Source organism: Erythrolamprus reginae, chromosome Z (genome assembly GCF_031021105.1).
Source record: "Erythrolamprus reginae isolate rEryReg1 chromosome Z, rEryReg1.hap1, whole genome shotgun sequence".
Lineage (NCBI taxonomy): Eukaryota > Metazoa > Chordata > Lepidosauria > Squamata > Dipsadidae > Erythrolamprus > Erythrolamprus reginae.
In genome coordinates, this window is record NC_091963.1 from 27,990,282 (window position 1) to 28,005,850 (window position 15,569).

At 40.4% G+C, this 15,569-nt stretch overlaps 1 protein-coding gene across 1 annotated transcript in view; it reads right to left on the bottom strand.

Annotated features, from left to right (window-relative positions):
• Window positions 1–15,569, bottom strand: part of FAM171A1 (family with sequence similarity 171 member A1) — a 91,979-nt gene that overhangs the window by 15,714 nt on the left and 60,696 nt on the right. The window lies entirely within an intron of this gene.

Consider the following 15,569-nt stretch of genomic DNA (forward strand, 5'->3'; position numbering starts at 1 on the left):
TTTGCGGAAAATCGACTTTCGCGGGAGGTCTTGGAACGTAACCCCCACGAAAATCGAGGGAACACTGTATAAGAAATTGTCAACTTACAATAGTACATTTGGTGACCATTCAAAACTACAATGGCACTGAAAAGTGACTTATGATCATTTTCATACTTCTAACTGTTGAATCCACATGGTCACACAACCAAAATGTAGACACTAGATAACTGATTCATATTCATGGTGGTTGCAGAGTCTCAGGATCATGTAATCCCCTTTTCTGACAATGGAGAAGCCCTTTACTTAATGTTGTGGTTAGCTCTGGCCCAGCTCCTGTCCCAAGGAATGTGGAGGTAGATGTGGGGGAGACATCCACACGCCGCAGGCCTGTTTTGCTCCCAGTAGAATCTGCCGACGAAGTCTCCTCTGACCAAGGAAGCGTGAGTGACAGGGAAGAGAGGAGTTTGGCAGACAGCCCAGGAGATCAGTCATCTGTATCATCCCTGGATTCTGAACAAGAATTAATGACACATCCATGCATGTGTAGAGTGATGCATAGGAGACAACAACTGAAGGATTATTACAAGAGAAAATGAGGCCACCTGTGGTTGGGTGGGGCTCCTGCAATTAGTGCTACAGATAAAAGTGCAGCCTGGTGTTTGAGCCTCATGGCAGTTTATCTGATTCATTGTTTCATCAAGATCGTGGTTTTTGCTGTTCAGGATTGTGTGTGTGGACTCTCTGGACTTTAGAATTGGACTCAATTTCCCAGTTATTGGGTGAGCAATTGGACTGCATTTAACAAGTGCCTTGTGTGTACCAGAAAATCCCTTGCTGAGAACAAAAAAGCTGGTCCAGTGTCAGATTTTAAATAGTTTTTTTTACTTGGTGTTACAATTGCATTTTTAGTAAATTAACACTATCAAAAAAATTTTTATGTTATTCATCTGGTCAAGCTAAAATGATTATTGAAATTTCAGAATAGCCAATATGCTCTTTAGAAGCATTATACCAATTTTTTAAGGGACCAGAGACATGTGGATAGGGTGTGGGTAGGTATTTCAACACATTTTTTTCTTCCCGACCTGAGGCAGATAAAGCCTTTCTATAAAGGACAATATCTTTAAAAAAAACCTTTCTTAATAGCCTTAATGACACCACCCCGGCTCAATGACGTATTTAGTTACAAATCAAATGCCTGTTTTCTTTTCTTGAGGCAAAACCTATTTAAAACTCCCTATGCTTCGCAGGCTCAGACCTCATTGCAGTTTTCCCCAAAGCAATATCTTCCACGTGTATCGGATGTGCACCTCCCAGAATTTCCAGCTACCTAAAGATGGTGCAGCCCCTGCACATTTTGGGGACATCAGCTGCTCCTGTAACTTAGCAGAGAGGCTGTCACTATTAGCAGAGCTGACTGGCAAAGGCATATACTGAAGTCTGCAAGCAGTGTGAGAACAAAATTGTGTGTGAACAGAACCTACACTGCCCTTTATAAATCAGTTGGAAAGAAGGATGTTGGCTATCTATCAGTCTATCAGACAGATTTCTTCACTGCCCATTTCACCTAAGTCGTAGGTCATCAATTTGTGATCTGCAGACCACTGGTGGTTTGCAAGAAAATTTTAGTGCTACCCAGAGACCACCCTGTTTTATATTGCACTCATCCTCAAGCAACGGCCCTCAAGAGCAATTAATCTGGTGCATGGAGGGAACACAAGGTTGCACTGTCCAAATCCTCCCACCTACATGCTAGCCTCCACTCTGAAGGGTGCATGATTTCTTTAGGGTTAGAGTTAGGCATGCCCTCCTCAGCTGGGCCATTTCCACTTTCTTTATTGGGTCAGCCTCAGCTTGAGACATAGGATCACCCAGCTTGGAGCCTAAGAGGCAGATGAGCCATTCCAGCTCCCGGGAAAGAAGTGGCAGAGTCGCGGAATCATTCCAGTTGGGTAGGTGAGCCTGCCAGCCAACCTGCCTACAAGATGAGAGGCTGCTGAGAAAAAACGGAACCCAGCACATGTAATGGAGGTGGCAGGCATTTTTAGGCTGGCCTGGCCTGGGGGAGGGTGGGGATTGCTGATGGCTTTTCCATACAGGCTCAGCCATTGCCACATCACGTGCTTTGGAAGGCACCGGAGACCCAAGACAATGGGACCTAGCGGGGATTGAAATCATGTGTGTCTGATCGCTGAGGTGGGTGGATAGGTGCCTCTGAAGGCATTTGAGAATGGACAAGATGTACCAGAGTACTTTACGCCAGTAAAACTAGCATACTTCCAGAGGAAAGGAAAAGGAAATTGCTGGCACGGTTGCCAAATAAAAGGAGTTTTTATGCATACGCTCTGGGAATGCGTTGAAGTTCAAAAATTTTGGAAGGAAGTACGGAATGAAATTAACAATATGCTAAACATTAATTGGATAATCACGAAAGAATTAGCAACACTAGTTAAATATGGGGAATTACGAGAATGTAAAGAAATCAAAACAGCAGCTTTGGAAAGCGCTCAAGCAGTAGTGGTATTAGGGTGGAAGGATAGCAATAAATGGACAATCCAGAATTGGTACTGGTACATGGTGGACCACATCCACTTCGAAATTATGGAAATAAGATTAAATAACTTTGATGAAAATTAATTGGAGAAGCTGACGGCACGATGGAATAAGGTGAAAAATTATATCTTAAGTAGAATTTATGACGACAATGTGAAAAATAAATTCCAATCACTTTTTGTATGTAAAGAAATGTAAACCGGAGCCAAGGAAGAAATTGAAACTTGTTGCAAATAATTTAAGCCCCTAAATGGTGGTGAGGTTTATTGGTGTTGGGCACGTTTTCTTTAAGTAATTTTTATTTTTGTTTGTTGTAATGAAAATTTAATAAAAATATATTTTAAAAATATATATATAAAAAAATATACCAACAAGATGTGCCAGAGTTGCTCTGGGGGTGCCTGGAGCTACTGGTAGCGAAGGAAGCGGGGAAATGTGGAAGGCAGTTCATTTTGCAGGCTTCCAAGGAGGGCATACTGTGCAAGACTGCTGCTGCTGTCTTCACTCTCCTTGGCCAGATTGCTCATGGTGTATGCAAAGCAATGAAGTGTGTGGGTCAGAGAGAGGCTCACTCCTCCTTGTGAAGACACCCAGCGATAGGATGGGAGACAGGAGGAGAGGTCAGGAGGAGGAGGAGACAAGGGGCTGGCAAAAGGGCAACAGGGCTAATGGTGGCCAAGTGCTAAGGCATAATTTCCCTTAGACCCTCCTCCCTTCCTCCCTTCCTTCCTTCTGCACGGGAAGGAGACTCACTAAAATCAAGTAAAGCACTGCCACTTTGGATTCAGGTGCCTTTCATTGCCATTCGGGTTCCGAATGGCTTAAAATCACACTTTTCTGCTCCAAAATCTTGTGCCTAGATCCTGGCTTTAGCAAGAGACAGCCAGCCAAACCCAGTGTCCACTGAACTCAAAAGGCAAGCCAATCCTCTGGAGCATTTAAAAAATAAAAATAAAAAGAGAAATACAAATAATAATAAAAACATTAAACAATAAAAACAATAAAATGAAATAAAAAAATAAATCAAATAAAATAAATAAATAAAATCATAAAATAAAATAAAATTCAGCACATAGCCATTGTTTGGAACCAACCTGAATTCAGGGCCCAAAACTTTAAGCCAGAAGCAAGTTGCAGCTTCTTCGGGAACAGAGCAAACTCCTTGGTTCTTTAGATAGAAAGTCTTTGGGGTTGGGGGGATGTGAGGCAGAAGTAGGAGGAGAAATAAACACTTGACAATTGAAGACTTTGAAATCTTGCAACCTGCTCTCCAATCCACTTTTTAAAAAATACTGGTTTGCATTTCAATAACCACGGATTCTTCTCCGGATTCTTCTCCCGCAGCTGCGTTTTCCAATTCCCTCCCCAAATATTTCAGTATACAGACACCTCCTTCTACGAGAGGTTTCCTTCCCCTTCCTTAAATTTTATTCCCCCCCCAAAAAAATGAATGAACAAAACGTTGCCAAGAGGCCAGAAGAACTGTGACCAAAAAAAAGAAGGAGAACCAGAACAGTCTGCCTCTCCCCCCTCGCCCCCATCCACCTTGAGAGGCCAGCATGGCTTTCTTCCCTGACCCTCCGGAAAAATAAAATACAACCACATTCAGGGACTTCCCTCTTCTCTCCATCAAATTCCAGCAGCAATCAGCCTGTGCTCAATGCCACCCGTGAATCTCTATTGAAAGATGTGGGAATTAAAATCTTACACATGCATATGCCAGAACTAATCAAATTCGCAGGCGACACCAAGCTGGCGGGGGTAGCCAACACCCTTGAAGACAGGCTCAAATTACAGAAAGACCTGGACAGACTAACACAGTGGGCCTACACCAACAAAATGATGTTCAACATCGACAAGAGCAAAGTCCTTCACCAAGGTAAAAAAAAACCCTGAACACACATACAGCCTGGGGAAAACCCCTCTCAGCAGTAGCGATGGCGAAAGAGATCTTGGAGTCTTGGTGGATAATCAACTAAACATGAACCAACAATGTGCAGCAGCAGCCAAAAAAGCTAATACAATCCTACAGGCGAATACACTCCAAGACCAGGGAAGTCTTAATACCACTCTACTACGCCCTGGTCAGACCACACCGGGAGTACTGTGATCAGTTCTGGTCACCACACTTCAAAAAAGACATTGAAACTCTGGAGAAAAGAGCAACCAAAATGTTCAGGGGTCTAGAAACCAAGACTTACGAAGAGAGACTGGGGGAACTGGGCATGGATAGCCTAGAGAAAAGGAAGGCCAGAGCGGACATGATAGCAGTCTACAGGTATACGAGGGGTTGCCACAGAGAGGAGGGGATCACTTTATTCTCCAGGGCACCGGAGGGCCGGACGAGGAACAACGGCTGGAAGCTGACCAAAGAGAGATTCAACCTGGAAATAAGGAAGAACTTTCTGACGGTCAGAACGATCAACCAGTGGAACAACCTACCAGCGGACATTGTGAACTCCAACACTCTGGACATTTTAAAGAGGAAATTGGACTGCCATTTGGCTAGGATGCTATAGGGTTCCTGCTTAGGCAGGGGGTTGGACTTGATGACCCGCACGGTCCCTTCCAACTCTAATAATAAATAAATAAATAAAACTTGGAGAAAGAGCAGATATCCAGGCTGGCATGTAGATCCAACTTGCACGGTTCTCTGGAGCCAGTGAGAGACTGCCCTGATCCCATCCCCTGTGCGTGTGCACAGGAGGCAACGAGCACATGCATCCTGGGTGCTCAGAACATAGTCAATCTGCAGGGCAAGACAATCCCCGGGGATGCCAGGCCCCATATGCACTCACTGTCTCTTCTGCACATGCCCGGGAATCATGGTGGGCGGCTCCTTGCTGGCTTTACTGTGGCCCCATGGATTTAAAGCTCACCATGTCCTGGCCTATATGCCACCACCAGGTTGCACATCAGCGCCCAGTCGGCCTGGGCCAGGCCAAGGCGCTGTGGGCCTGTCCTTTGCTGTTTCTAGGACAGCAACTGCAGGCCAGCTATAGCCACATTGAGTGCTGAATGTGGCCCGTGGGCCTTGAGTTTGTTACCCCTGGTCTTGTGGAAGAAAATAATATTCTGGATCAGCATGAAGGAACTCTCTTCAACCCCATCACTAATCAGATAGTTCTTGAACTACGTGTCTCAGAATTCCTAGTTAACCTGGCCAGTGGTGAAGAATGCTGGGAATTGTTGCAGTTTAGCAATATCTGGAAGAGGTTGCCTATTCCTGCTATAGAATGTGACACCACTTATCTCCTGTCTACATTGCAGTCTTCTCAGAAGTTTCCAGAAGATTCCACAACCGTTTCACTCTGGTTCAGGTTACCCTTGAGGGTACGGAAAAAACTTCTGTGAAATCAAACTGTCCACTTAGGAAGCAACACTGACTGACAATCAATTTCACATGCTGTTGTGCAAGTTCAACTTTGTACAGAACAAAGTACAGTGTTCCCTCGATTTTCATGGGTTCGAACTTCGCAAAATGTCTATACCACGATTTTTCAAAAATATTAATTAAAAAATACTTCGTGGGTTTTTTCCCTATACCACGTTTTTTCCTGCCCGATGACATCATATATCATCGCCAAACTTTCATCTGCCTTTAATAAATATTTTTTTTAATAAACTTTAATAAATAAACATGGTGAGTAATAATCTAAATGGTTGCTAAGGGAATAGGAAATTGCAATTTAGGGGTTTAAAGTGTTAAGGGAATGCTTGGGATACTGTTCACAGCCAAAAATAGTGTATTTGCTTCCGCATCTCTACTTCGCGGAAATTCGACTTTCGCGGGCAGTCTCGGAACGCATCCCCCGCGAAAATCGAGGGAACACTGTATTCTGTAAAACAATATTTTATTCATTCAGATCTAGGATGTGCTATTTGAGTGTTCCCTTTAGTTTTCAGAGCAGTATACAATGCTTCCATCTCTGTCCCCATCAGGGACCTATCCTTCCATCTCCCCCGCCATCCAGTTGTAACTGTAACCTATCCTTTCATCATTAGTCGATGAAGCTTTCTTGAAATGTCACCTTCTTCCTCAAAACAGTCCAGCTGCTTTTTGAACAGCACCTTCAAAACAATTATGATCTAGCTGACCAAGAATTTCCATAGGTACCTTATAGAAGTTGCTGAGTTCTAAAAATGTAGTTTTTATGCCCCATCTATCAAAGTATCTGAGATCACTCAAAATCTCATTTTTTAAAAATATGTTTTGCTGACTCAATATGATGGGAACTGTAGTCTAACATATCTAAAAAACAGCAGATTGGGAAGACTGACACAGGAGATCTGGACATTGTTTTAACATTAGCAGGCACCAGCTTAAATAAACATAGTTTTATCAAGAATCACATCCTCCTCAATTTTCCCAATTGTTGGTTGGTTTTTTTGTAGGACATCAAGCCAGAGGCAGTTTTTCCTTCAGCTGGCTACTGTTTTATAAAAGAGTATTATTTTGTAAACTGATATTAGCTATTCTGGATATTCAGGGACACTGATAAGTAAAAAAATAAGTACTTGTGTGCAGTCCCTAAGGAAAAATTGTTCCCAAAGATAGTCCTTAGTCCTTTGATTTATTACATAAAATCCAAGTTGAACTTCCTCTTTTGTTTCTGCTGTCATTTCCTGTTGTATGTGTAAATTACCTGTCTAATACTGAACAAAAGAACATGTCTGTCCCTGCACTTAGCAATTCTAATTACATCTGAAGGAGAGAGAGAGAGAGTGCATTATACATGCATAGGCAGCTTTTTTCCCTTTAATTCTCCCTCCTTAACTTCCTTTCAACGAAAAGTAGGTAGAATGCAAGAAACAAAATACATACTTCACGACTGGCATAAAACATACAGGTTGCTTTGTAGTTTAAAAAAAAAACCACATTTATGTACTCATTTTAAATTGTTGCACTTTATGAATAATATTCAAGCATAAAGTGCACATAAAACCAAATAAAAACAGCTACTAAAGAGCATGGCTGAAAATGCAAAGCAAGGTTCTTTATTTGGGGATCACAGGACAGATGCACATCGGCAAAATGCTCCATCCGAAGGCCCTGCCATCCTGGGGTGTGCATTTTTGCCCCAACCCCCCAAAAAGAACAATCTGCAAGAAAATCTCCCCCACGCCAACAATCTTCCTGCCAATTATTCTTTATTTGTGATCGTAAGACGCCCCACTCTCTCCTCCTCCCTTTCACACTTACACAAACATACAAACTCGCACAGGTACACACTTCCAACTTTGTGAGTTCTTTTTTTTTCCCCATGAGAAGTTAGAAGGTCTCAACTACCCTAGTCCCAAGAACTTCTTGGCCTGCATGTGCAGTGGAGAATAGAGCTAGGAAGCAGGTTAGTGAAGGGGTGTGGCTGCCTTGGAGAGTGTGTGTGCATGAGTGTGTGTGTGTGTGTGTGTGTGAGAGAGAGAGAGATCTTGTGTGTGTGTGTGTGTGTATAAGAGAGAGGGGGGGTAGGGAGAGAGATCTGATCCAACCTCGGAGGGCTGGTGGCGATGTTCTCTCTCTCCCTCCTGAATGTTGTCCATGTGACACCCTGGCAATGTTGACATGAGCATCTGGGTGAAAAACAGGCCTACGTCACTTTTCTTTCATTGAGATATTTGGAAAGAAGAGGTTGCAAATATCCCAGCCAAAAGCACGGAATCCAAAACTTCCTGCAACAAGGGACCTCCCCCCCCCCAAGAAACGGCAGCTCTTCTTTCCTGTGCTGGACCAACGGGATTGGGGCAAAATAAACACTGTTTAAAAAATTGTGGATGGCTTGTGGGAATGTTAGTTCAAGCTGTGTGAGGCGCATGAGGCAAGACATTTGGCCTCCCACTCTTTTCAGCTTCAAAAGAAGCAGCCCGGTGGGCAGTTGTTAGAGTAGCTGCCACAAGGCTGTTTTGGGTGAACGACAGGTGCGACTGTTAGGTAACGGTATTTACGGCATATGAGGCATGTCCCCCCCGCCGTCCCTCTCCAGCCTCACCTCCTCAGCTTGTGCACAATAAGCAACAAGGAGGCCAAATGACCTGTGGGATGAGTTACTTAGCCTCCTGCTACTTTTGTAGCTGCAATAGTGGTTACACTTGCGGAAGGAGGTGGCCTGAGTGGCTCCTGCGAAGCAGCTTCTACATGGACGGTGGTATGGCCTGCTTTGACCATCACACCATTAGGTAAGGAGGGCACAAGGGGTGCATCACTTGGCCTCCTGTTGCTTTTGTGGCTGCAAAAGTGGCCACTCTTGCTGGAGGCTACAGCCTGAGAGGCACTTGCAAAGCAGCTGTTTCGTGGATGACGGCCTGCTGCAATCTTCCAGGAAACTGGCGCAAGGGTCAGCTCACCCCCCACCTGAGGGGGGGGGGAGAATAAGACTCCCCTGAAAAGAAGGCCTAGCCATTTTTTCGTTGGTCAAAAAACCCCAAACCTACAATCACCTGGTCTTATTTTCAGGGAAAACACAGTAGGCACTTTTTAGGTTTAAATGTTGAGAAAAATATTATTATTAATATTATTTTTAATTAAATCAGTTTTAAAATATCTGGAATAGTATAGGATCTCCTGCCTGAGCAGGATTTATTTATTTATTGATATAGCATCCTAAATCCATTTAATTTAAATTAATAATTTAAAAAATCTAAAACCAATTAAAACTCTCATTCCCATTAAGTCAACTAGCTCACAATACTTTCGTCGGCCAGGGGGCAGTGCCTAGTGGCCCCTGGTGGCATAAATCAGTCTTCAGACTCTTATGGAAGGCGAGGAGGTGGGGGCAGTACAAATCTCTGGGGGGCTCTTTCCCCTAGGTCCTGCCAAATGACATTGTCTAGTTGATGGGACCTGGAAAAGGCCAACTCTGTGGGATCTAACCGGTCGCTGGGACTCATGTGGCAGAAGGATTAGAACATCTCAAAAGCCTCTTACAACCCTGTTATTCTAATGTTTTGTTCCAATATTCAGATAAAAAACCAATGAGAGTAGTGAACTGTGTTCTTAAACTCCATTGGTGTTGGGGTATTAAAAAAATGCTTATCTTCTCCCGTAGTTCTCCCTCGATGATTCCAGTCAAAAAAATGGTTTCTTAACTATAACTTAGTTGCCATTCTATTGTTGTAGGTTTGTAATATATTTATTTATTTGTTAAATTTATTTGCCATCTATCTATATAGGAGAACACTGGTAAATCTTAATGCTTCTGTATTCTACTCCCAATTATTAAGATTACTTAATAATGCTGAGCCGTAGCAAAAATTTTCACACTGCCTCATTACAAGATTGACCATATTCAATATGGCTTAGCAAGCATACTATAGTTTAAAAGTACACTGCTCAAAAAAATAAATAGAGCACTTAAACAGCACAATATAACTCCAAGTAAATGAAACTTCTGTGAAATCAAACTGTCCACTTAGGAAGCAACACTGATTGACAATCAATTTCACATGCTGTTGTGCACATTCAACTTTGTACGAACAAAGTATTCAATCAGAATATTTAATTCATTCAGATTTAGGTTGTATTATTTGAGTGTTCCCTTTATTTTTTTTGAGCAGTATATTTCAGAACTAACTGTAAATATTTTATGCAGCTCATTTCTTTAGCGGTACTAGTAAAACTTCTATACTTTAAAGTATAGGAAGTATAGGAAACTATACTTTTAATTGATTTTCAGTAGAATTTAATATATAAAACAGACATTTTCTTTTTCTATGCTGCAATTTCATCAATTACATCTGCATCAAACATACTATGTAGCTAATCCTAATGGATTAGAAAAACTATTTTTGATGTCTCCTATTTCTATAGCAACAAGGAAACAGAAAGTTCTTTGGAAGCAGTTAAGACCTTTGCTTTTTGTAGTGGACAGGATATATTTCCTTTCTGAGAAAAATATTTAACAATAACAAGGTAAAAAAAGATGTCTAAAACAAGATATCAACAATCTTAAAATTAAACATATCCCCTTCTCAATATTACAAGCTATGAACTTTGAACTATCAACTTCCTCTCTGTAGCTTGAAAAACAATGATGGGAAATGAAGAAGCAATTTAGTGGTGTTGTGTTAACTATAACACTTTACTTGGCATAAAACCAAGCTCTCTTGCATATAACCTTAAATAATGAAAAATAATATTCTGATGAATTTTGCATCCAAAACATTTTTGTTGTCTTCTTTTACTATTTATTTAGTGTCCATCTATACTCATATATAACTCCTATATAGTACACTATTCCCACAACCTTGCATGCATGAATATATAGGAATGCAGATTTCAGGATGAGGACAGTAAACAGAAAATGGTAAAGTGTTTCTAAAGTTAAACTGATCCACTGGTATTTATTTTGTACCCTTACTGCTCTCTCTAAAGAAGCAGGTTCTCTAGCTTTAAAATCATTATCTCCAATACTTCAATCCCAGTTATCAAAGTTAAAAACTGGAGGCTTCACAAGCATCAATATTATTATACCTTTTCTGAAACAGTCAAATGTTTTCATCTTAACATAAGGAAACTATTTCAAGTTAAAGGGAATCGTAATTTATTAAATTCTTTTTATTAGTAATTATTTTAACCTGCAATCAGAATTCTTATTATGAAATTTAAGGCAAGAAGCAACGCTCACCTGTGCTGAGAAAGCAAATGGCCTGACTTCCCAGGGTGCTATATAAAGCTATTCAGCAAGTATGTGCATGTATGTGTTTGTGTGTACATGAGATACACACACACACACACACACACGGATGGATAAAATAAATGATAGATAGACAGACAGATGGACGGACAGACAGATAGATAATAGAGAGAGAAAAATAACATCCATATTTAAATCTACATGACAGAAAATAAAATTCTGTTTTATCTGGTGAAAGCATATTACTTAAAGGCCAGATAGTGCCAAAACAAAACTAAATGTGATTTCATATCATGTGCATTTAAATTCAATTTAATGTGAATCAGATCATTAATCCCAGTCAATGATTTAATTTAATTTCTCTTTTTGTTCCACTGGTAATATAATGTGGAGACAATTCATATTGCTTATGGTCTTCATGATCTCAACTATGCATCTGTGACACATATATTTGTATGTTTGAGAAAATGCATCTGTGTATCTACAGTATAGCTTGTTCTTCAAAAAAAATCCAGGAGGTCTTAAACTCACATCCTTCCATAGTCTACAAGCTTATAGCTTCACTGAATTTGAGAATGGTAGCTGACATAAATGCTTTTTGTTGATAGATTTTACACACAATCATTACTGAACCAACAACTGCTCACAATAGAAAGACAAATATCATTTCACTGTTTTTGATCTTTAATTCCAAATATTGAGCCAATGCAAAGAGTAAAAGATCAATAACTAACAAAGTAGACAGAGGTACAACTAAAATTATGTCCATCTACTTCAAATACCAGTTATTCTGAATTAATATATTGTCTACTCCAAATGGATTACAATGGATAATTTGCAAAAAAAAAAAAAAGGTCTGTCCAGGATGCATGATAATAAATTGGAGTAAGTTAAGTATGGCATATTAGAAGCTCTCATTTAAACTGGAAACAGAAAGCACAAGAGAACAAAACACAAATATTTCCTTCTCTTGTTGACAAGGGAAGCAAACTTTGCTATCTACTGTCATTGGGAAAACCAAAACTGATTAATATCTGATTTGGATCTCTACTCTGAAATGAGGGGATCAGTTTTACATATAAATAAGGTTCTACAAGAGGAAAAACCTCTTCATCTTCAACCGCAACAACACACAAACACGTAATAGATACAAACTGTTCTGTCTGGGTTCCCCCAGACCTCAACACCAACTGGAAAAAACAGCCAGACACGCTGGTAAAAGCAAAAGTACTTTATAGCTTGAAAAATAAACACAGAGAAAAACCTGTTCTTCCCAACAGGCAGGCTAGGAGACTTTACAGCAGAGTCCTGATGTCCAGACAATACAGCAAACTTCTTGCTGGCACACCCACCACTGTAGAGCATAAGACCCCCACCTTTCCCCCCCAAGGTTTCAGTATTCAAAGTCACAAACCAGAATTCCAAGACGCCAAAGATCACAGCCAGGTCCCAGGACTCCCAAAGATAATACTCCACAAGCCAGGAAGGGTGGGTCTGCCTTTTAGCCTTTCCAGAGAGCACCACACCCAAACCCAGCTGTTGCCTCTTTAGTGCTGAAAGTACCTAGCCAATTGGTCCCTTCTTTGTGTTGCTCTTCTCTGTCGCAGATCGATTATTGCTTGTGCATTTTCCTCTAAGGAATCCAGGCTGCTTGCTGGGGAGAGCTCCCTCTCGGGGGCCTCTGGCTGTTCCCCCTCTTCCTCAGCCTGGGATTCCTCCTCCTCGTCTGCCTGCACCTCCTGTTCCTCATCCTCCCCCTCTGAGCAGGAAACCGACAGAAGATCAGCCGTTCCCTGAGGGGCCTCGGACGGAATCACAACACAAACTAAACGCAAACTGCTCCAAACTAGACTGCAGAAATTATGACTTCAGCAATAGAGTGATCAACGCCTGGAATGCACTACCTGACTATGTTGTTTCTTCCCCAAACCCCAAAATCTTCAACTTTAGATTGTTTACAGTTGACCTCTCCCCTTTTCTTAGAGGTTTGTAAGGGGCGTGCATAAGCATACCATTGTGCCTACCGTCCCTATTCTATTGTCCTATTGTCTTCTTTTATTATTACTTTCTACTTACGTTATGCTTATACAAATTACTATCTTGTTTGACAAATAAATAAACAAGCAAGCAAACAAATAGATAAATGTAATTAGGAAAATTTCTAACAATTGAATTAAATCAAAAAGAGGATTCAGAGTACTTCGAGGTTTGGGATATGTTTTACAAATGGATGGAAAGAAAGAAAACAGGGGAAAGAGGATGTATAAATGTACATATTTATAATTATAATTGTGAAGGAAAATAAACTTTTCAATTGAAAAATGAATATATAATTAAGGATATGTAAGGAATAGAAATAAGATATATGAAGATATTGATAGATAGATAGATAGATAGATAGATAGATAGATAGATAGATAGAGACAGACAGACAGACAGACAGACAGACAGACAGACAGACAGAACTGTAAAGGAAATACAGTTTAACTTGTTTGTATATAAACGGAAATCTAACGTCAAGGTAATTTACCAATACATTATTTTATCACTATGTGGGATCATCTCCTGTCTCTAAGGCACTAGGAAACAATGCTTTATAGTTCCAAAGTTGGCTAAGATTCAAAAATTAAAGTAGGCCAAGAATAGGCACGTTACCTATAGCACTATACGGAAATCTTGTATAAAAAGTAGGAGATAAGGATAAAATTTTAATATAGTTTTGTGTTCTGGGTTTATGAGGTGGATTTGAAGACTTTTCTTTCCTTTATATATAAAGCTTCAGTAATCTTTAAAGTTGGTGAATTATTATTGAAAGTGAATTTTAATGTATGTACATTAAGAGGAAGTTTAAAAGGAGTAAAGTTAAAACAGATGTCTTAGAACTTAATGATTTTAGAAATATTTTAAAGAAAAGTTTAATATTTTAAAATGTAGAAAATTATTTGTTTTTCTTTAGGGTTTAAAAACTTGAAACAAAATGCTGAATTTCATTAATATGAATTATGATAGTTTATAAACATTAATGATTAAACAGAAATATAGTGAAATTTTGACTGTTTTTGTTAATTAGATAGGTTTGTTGTTATAGAAATGGCTGGTATATACCCTTGTATAAAAGTAAAAAGTTGAGATTATAATGTTAATATCACAGATTGTTGCAGTATGAGGATCCAGACCAGTTCCCCCTTTCTAGTCAAGGTTGGGTACTGACCTTCTCTCATTAGGAGAGATCCAAACCCATCACTATTTTTGGTCCCAGGAGGCTTCAGGAAGGTCCGCTAGCACCAAAATGGCGTGTGTGTGTGTGCACATGTGTAGGAGCGTGAGTCACATGCACATGCTTTGGGAATTGCATGCACATGGGCGGGGGCTTGGGCCTGCAGGGAATGAATTGCGTTATGGGTGTTGGCATGTGTATGTACGTTGTTGCGCGCAAACACACCCCTTCGGCACCCAAGGAAAAAAGAGTTAGCCACCAATCGTATAGGGGTTTCTGCTTGAGCAGGGTTAGACTAGAAGATCTCCAAAGTCCCTTCCAATTCAATTATTCTGTAAATTCAGATGAAAGGGTCTCCCAAAACATAATGAAAAGCACTTTGCAGTATCATTCTACCATGGCATTTTCTATTTTTCTAAATCAATTTTTAATGATTTTTTAAGCAAAAATATAAGATACAAACGAAAATAAAAAGTGGAAGGAAAGGGGGGGAAAGAAAATGTAGGATAGGGGAGGGGAGGGGAGGAGAGGAAAGGAGAGGAGAGGAAATGAAATGAAAGGACAACAATAATAATAATCATTTGAAAACCATCGGAATTGACAAAAATTCTATCTGTCAATTGCAAAAGGCCGCTTTACTGGGATCGGCACACATAATTCGCCGCTACATCACACAGTCCTAGGTGCTTGAGAAGCGCCCGGTTGGTGATGAAATACAAAATCCAGCATAGTGATCTCATTTGCTTTGATACCTTCATTTGGTCTTTTTTGTAGGCCAGTTTGGTCTCTCCAGTAGTTAGTAAGTATTCCTGTTATACTAAGTTCAGTGCATCTTCTACATTGACCTTCAGATATTCTTCCAAAGCCCTTGGTTCTTTCTTCAATCATCTGATGGATTTGCAACATTCAACACCCACCTATTTCCCTTGGTAGTAGTGGGTCAATGTCACTGTGAGGATGAAGGGTGTGATTCATTGTCATTATTTTTCTGGTCTTCCTATCCATTCCTTTTAGTTCTGCTTGAGTCCAATCCCCTATTCCTGCTGTGTATCTAATAACTGTAATTGCTCAGGTGTTGATTGCCGTGGTGCTATTATTTGGACTTTCGCTGTCTTGATGTCCTCACGTCTAATCATTTTCTTGACTTCAGTGTGCTTGATGTTGTCATCTTGAAGATTATCCAGGTA